The sequence below is a fragment of the Pteropus vampyrus genome, unplaced genomic scaffold, assembly GCF_000151845.1.
Source record: "Pteropus vampyrus isolate Shadow unplaced genomic scaffold, Pvam_2.0 Scaffold159, whole genome shotgun sequence".
Taxonomy (NCBI): Eukaryota; Metazoa; Chordata; class Mammalia; order Chiroptera; family Pteropodidae; genus Pteropus; species Pteropus vampyrus.
This window is the reverse complement of record NW_011888940.1, coordinates 153,091-159,773: the sequence shown is the minus strand read 5'-3', so window position 1 is coordinate 159,773 and position 6,683 is coordinate 153,091.

Below are 6,683 nucleotides of genomic sequence, written 5' to 3'. Positions count from 1 at the left end.
GGCCACACACCACACAGCACTGCGGGGGCGGGCGCAGCTCCATGCACGCGGTGTGCAGGGCCTGGCTGCCAGGGACTCTGAACCTCATTCTCAAACTGAGGTGTTCATGCCCGCCACGCTTCCCTGAGGGATGATTACACCCGGTTTAGAGATGGACGCCTGAGGCAGAGAGGTGGAGGGATTGGCCCGTACCAGCTGTGGAGCCACAGGGGTGTCCTCTGGCTTCCGGGGCGGGGTCTCTCCCAGGCCCCCGAAGCCCACCTGGTGACGGAGGTGCTCGGGGTTTTACACAGTCCCGTTCGTGTGTCTCACGAGCCTCGTTCCAGGCACGGCGGTCCCTGCCGACCAGCTCCTCAGCCCCAGGACTTGCCAAGGAAGACGAACCTTTGCGATTCCTTGTTGATGCACCTCTGGACACAGGTGGCCCAGCCGAACTCAGTCAATAAGAACCGAAGTGCCGTGAGTGTCACGGTACCTGACCCTTTCCTGGTCAGACCAGGCACAGAGGGAAGGCGGCCCCAGAGGCGGGAGGCTCCGTGGATGACAAGCCCAGCTTTGCCTCTGGAAGAGCCAGCTCCTGTGCAGAGGACATGCTCACATCCAGCAGCTGAACAGGCTGAACATGGCGACAGGTGACTCCAGAATGGACTGCTTCCCGCTCTACATTTCACAAGTGTGACTGTCTCTTTGGGGAGCAGGGCCTCCCCACTTCTTCAACCTGAACCCCATACTGCAGGACCGGCCAAGGCTCTCGCACACCCCTGGCTCATTGAACAGACTTGTTCAACAGCAAAATTTTGAGGTCCCAGTCTTTTGAGTTCGAGTTCTTCATTCGGCATCCCATTTGGTCGTTGGTCTGAAATATACATCTATTACTGCTTTAATTTGGGGGTGGTCAAAGGTGAGTCTGCTAGTCTTTGTGGGAAAGAATTCACTTGATGAGCAATGAGTATACTCAGCTTTGGCCCCTGGCACGTCTTCCCTAGCCCTGAGGTCACCCCGCTGGGCTGACTTCCTTAGCAGGCCAGGGCGGGGCCCTGGTGCCTTTTCTGGAGCGACATTAAGTGGAAACCTCTACAGAGATTTAAAATCCGTCAGTAGAATCTTTCCTAGGGCAGCAGCCTCACCTCCTCTCCTGCCTAAACCGGCTTTTTCCCATTGGTAGCAATTTGATGAGATAACAAAAGGGTCGCATGGAGCCTGGCGGCATTTTACCGAGTCAGCTTGGTGCCCCCACGGCGCCCGCCGAGCGTCGTGCAGGATGCCGGCTCGGCGTGGAGGTCGTCCACTGTGGCACGCACTTCTCCGTTTTTAAACCTAAGTAAACGGCAAACATCTTAACGTACCAATTACCGATTAACTGTGTGGAAAAAGCATGAATTTGATTCCATCATGTGCTCGTCCCTGGTTCTACCTGTGCCTTAACCACACAGAAGTCGCAGGCAACTCTTCTGAAACCTTCTCTGCAGCTGAAGACTTCGGCCTCCCGCAGTGACCAGAGGGAGGCGGGCCCAGGTCTGCTTTCGGTTTTGGCGACAGGTCACCCCAGAAGGCAAAGGGAATGTGACAGAACCCGTTTTCATTTCGTAATCTGCAAATGAAAGGATGAGGAAAATGTTAATTTGAAATTACCATTCAGACACGGAAGCCTGGATTGTCCGAAATCTGCCACCCTCACCAAACGCTTTCACAGGAGGCAGAAGCATCAGCAGCAGAACGAAATTCAGATCCCAAAACAGGAGACGGTGACATCGTTCGTTCCCCGGGAGCAAATCCGTCTTGACAGCGTTTCATGCCGCGGGGGGCGCGGTTAGCTTCCTCCTGGGGCTTCAGTCCCCCCTGAGAGCTGCACCCTTTGACCTCGCCCTTGAACTCCCTCTGCGTATGTCACGGGGGTGCCGACGCTGAGTTTCCTCTCCCCCAGATTGGAAATCGGAACCCCGACTGTTGTTTCACCTCTAATCACTATTCTGAACATGGGGAACTCGAGATGTCAGTGCGGGGCTCGGTCTGTGCTGGCACAGCTGGGGGTCACAGAAGGGACCCCAAGCTGGGTGGAGGTGGGTAGAAGCTGGGATTACAAAGCCATGCAGCCCAGAGTGGGGGACACGGCAGGCAGGAGTCCGGCCCGGTTTGCCATCAGTTAGCCTCAGCCTTGAAGTCTGTGCTCACGGAAGGTGGCAGTGGCTTCATTGTAACCACAAGGAACCATCCGGACAGCAGTTCGAAACGTGTGACACCCACACACAGGCCTTCTGCTGGTTCTCAGATTTCCCTCGCGTTGAGCAAGAAACCCTTCTTCGGGCTTCGATTCGAATGCTCAGTGTGAGTTCTGGTTCATCCGTAGCTCTTACAGACGCCCAGCCCTGAGCTAGGAGGCGAGGCCTGCACGAGCCCACAGAACTCACGCTGCCCGGGCCGTCGGCCACCCGGCTCCGCAGCCCAAGCCTCCCAAAGAAGGAAGCCGCCAAAGGTTTTAAAATCCCTAATCCAAAAAAGGGTTTAAGCCAAAAAAAGAAATTACTAAAGATGAGTTAATTTCAAAATTGAGTCCAGAACGATTCACAAATTTACTCGTTCTTTCGTGCTGGAGCAGGGCCCACTCCGAGCATATACTGAAGTATTTTCTCACTTAGAAAGGCAATGTGTTTAAACCCTGAAACCAGGCCAGTAAGAAACAGATTAAAAGTACAGTTGGTGACCAGTGAACGCTGAATGAACCGGCTGTTCCCACTGTCCCTGGAGCCTGCCTGCAGGGTGGCCCACAACGGGGACACTTCCATGCCACCGCCCGTGTCCTTTGGATTATGATATTGGTTTCCTCCTCCTCCAGCAAATATCTGTCAACATCCGTGGGTAAAAACTCAAATTGTGTCACTTAGCGACCTTCCTGACAAAATATTTTTTTCCTATTATAAACTGCTTATCGTTTCCAGATAAAAGCATAGTTCCGATCCAGGAGAAGCTCTTATAACTCCAGCTCGTCTCAAAAAAAAAAAAAAAAAAAAAGTCTTTTGAAAATTCTTAGAAGCTAGTTCATCCCTGAAGAAACACGTTCTGCTTTTGGGTGGCCCTACTCAGAACCGGAGGTGACGTCACAGCGGTGACTGGAGCATGATGCTGGAGGCGGCTGAAATACTGGCCTGCACGTGTCTCTTCTTATGTAGACCCAGAATTACCTTCAAAACTAAAAAGGGGTCATTTTTTTCCATCCATCGTACTATTAACCAACATCTCGCATTGTCACACATTCGATTTACGAATGTTATGATTTATTCGTGAACTCGAGATGCCGTTTTACAATGCTGCTTGTGTTTCGTAGTTTGTCCGTCACCGTCGGGAGTGGCTGTCCCAGGGAACGCGTCCGCGTGAACATTCGGTGGCTCTGTCTGTGGCTGTTTCTTTCTCTCGCTCTTGTGAAGTCTGTCAGTGGGGACATAGTCTGGGGAGGCAAGATGGATAAATCAGGAGAACAGTCCTCAAAGTATAGGGCTTAGTTCAAAAACTAAGCTGTCTCTATAGTAAGTAGCTGAAGGGGGAAAGGATCCTTCATTTTGAATCGGATGAAGATGGGCTTAGAAGTCGGCCTTCGCGGCTAGAAGAGGGGTCCAGCCTCTGCCTGCGGATGCAGCGCTCAAATCGGAGAAAGTGCGAACAGAACAGCCTGAGGTTCCTACATTTCCTTAAGATCCCCCCACCCCGCCCGGTGCTCCTGCAGGGGTTTGGAAAAGCAACTACAGTTCCTTACCCTGGACAGACCGAGCACCTGATTTTTTTTTTTTTTTTTCTGGAGAAACCAAAGCACTTCAGTGAGTCTTACAGCCCCTGGTGCCTAAGGCACCTGGTCCCCTCACTGGATCTCTAGCGCGGGGAGGGCCTGGGGTCCGTAGTCTCATTTGAGAGGCAGCTAAGCCTACGAGGAAAGCCTTGAGCCGGGAGGGAGGAAACGGGGTGCCGGCCTGGTTTCCGCACTCGCTATGCAACCTCGGGCAAGTCGCTCCACTCTGTGGGGCCTCGGGCTCCCCAGAGGAAGATGTGGGGTCACCGTAGCTGCCCTTCTGGGAAGGCGTAAAGAAAACATGGTATAGCCGATGGGAAGTGCTTTGAAGACATTAGAGCTCGGTGCAGAAGCTGGGGATAACCGTTCCTGGAGGAAGACACTGAAGTCAATAGACCGGCCCACGTGCACGGAGGGGTTCACAGATGCTGGGACGCGAGTCCGGCATCTCGGATTCTTCCCACGAGGAGCCGTTGCACCAGTGTGTGTGTGTGCAGGTGAACACGCATCACACCGCCGTGCTGACGTGGGCGTGCACGAGGGCGGACACGGGCGCATGTGTACAGAAGGTCTGTGACGTGGCGGAAGGGCACAGGACAGAGCACCTGAGTTCTCATTCCAGTGTTGACAATAGTCCTGTGGCCCCGGATGTGTTACCGAACATCTCTAGAACTCCGTTTTCGAATCTGCAACGTGAGGACACTGTGCTTTGTGGTTCCTTCAGCTCCAGTAATGTATGTATGTATATATAAATATGCTTATCTGTAGAAATGGGCCCATTTGAAAATCGGAGACCGGATCTGCCCAAGTGCATTTTTTTTGTGTGTCAGAAACAGGAAATTCACAAACGAGTTCATGAAATCCTGTTTTAAAATTAAATGATAGTATTTAACGTCATGGTTGGAAATTCACTGTTTAACTGGATAAAAGATTGGTGCCATTTTGAAAATTAAGTTCTTGGCTTACAAGTGTTTGCTGTTAAAATTTCTTAATAAAGTTCATTTGTTAACGTCAGAAATGCAACTTTTCTGTACATGGGCAGGTCCCGCCAGCCTATTTGCAAACAGGCTGGGTTTTGTGTCTGGGCCTTTACATAGCTATATAAAAGTTAGCTGTTGGCTTGATCATGATACATATGAACAGGTTACCTGGAGAACAGTCTAGAAAGGAAAGTGATGGTTCTCACAAACTGGTGACATGAATCCATTAAGCTGTGTGCCATTTCCAGTGTGAAGACATTGTTTGCTGGCATATGAGGTGTAAAATGTTGTCAAAAGAGAATCTGGTGTTTAAAAAGAATCAGACTATGGTGGCATTAAATGTTCACTTTTATTGTACTCAGACTTGTGAATTCCTCTTCATCCGATTTATCTGCCTGTGAGCGAGCGGTGGGGGGTGAGGACAGTTCAAAGCTGAGAGAGAAGAGGTGCCCGAGGTCCTCTTTCCAGACCCCTAGGGACTTCTTAGATGAGGCCGGTCTCGTCCCACTGCAGGGCCGGCCTCCAAGTTCAGAAGCTCGGCCAGGGGTGGGGGGAGTTGGGGGCCCTGGCGAAGCCGCAGTGGGGCGCTGGGCTGGAGGGCACACGTGGAAGCAGTGGACAAACTTGGTGTCGCTATGAGGATATTTTTGTTGGCCTAGTGGCTCTTCCTCGGTCCACGGTCTCTGGGACATTTTCAGTCACTACAGGTCGCTGGGGCCCGGACACGTGGCCCCTCATTGCCATGGCGCTGTCTCAGCTGTAACTGGGCACACAGGTAAGAAAGCAAAGCGATCCCACACCAGAGCTTGGGCCACTCCAGCAGGAGCCACGAGTGCTTACGAAGCCGTAAGCCATGAGCGTCTCCTAGGAATAATAGCTTCAGCATAAGAGCAGGCGGAGGTGCTGCCTAACCCCAGCCATGCCCCCCGTGAGAAGAGGGACCAGAAGGGCAGCATCCGGAATTGGGTGTACCCCCCTCGCTCCTCCCTTAGCGAAAAACTGCCCAAATATACAATCTTAGTTGTATGTGTCTCTCAAAGCATTAAACTCTCAAACTTATTAACATTTTGTTCTTTTCATCCTTTCAATCCTGTGTTTTCGCCTCTGGGGAGACGTTAACACTCTGTCCACCGTGGCACCCAGCACATTCCCAGATGCTCCCGGGCACCGGAAGGACATAGAAAGCAAAGCCAGGTGACACCGTCTTCCAGTCATAGCAGATCGGCTGTCCCTGCACCCACATGAAAGAAATGCCTCCTGTGCATTTCGGGCCGGCAGCGTCTGACGCTTCCTCTTGTCCTTGCTGTTGAAGGCTTTGTTTCTAGAAAACCCTTATAAACATGCAGGGAACTTGGAGTGTAAACACATCGGCCTGTCAGCGGCCGGGGTGCTCCTGGCACCCGCGGGTGTCTCTCGTTCTTCTGTATCCCCAGCATCTAGAATGGAGCCTGGAACATAGCGGACCCTCAAACAATATTAGTCGAATGAATGAATGAATGAATGAATGAATCGCCTCTGAGAGAAGAAGAAACAGATAAAACCTGTGCAGGAGTCTGATGAAACGCCAGGTTCCCTTAACGAAAGGACCCAAGGTCTGCATTTGCCAGCGCCCAGTTGGGATTAAGTCCCTAAGCCACGGCGGAGCAAGGCCGCCAGGCCCGCACCGGGTCGAACCCACGCTCTTGGTTTATTATACACATAGCCTTGACCTCCCGACCCCTGACCACCACCTTGGGTCTCAGGCCTCCTAACGCACGTTTCTCTCCCAGAGATGAAAGGGGGTCCTGATCAAGCCCTCGGATTCCTAGTCAATGTTTACAAAGCAATCACCGAACAAACCTTTACTGAGAAATTACTTTGTCCCAGATACCGCTGGCTGCTGATCAATAAAACAGACTTCAGGCAAGACTGGCTGACGAACAAAA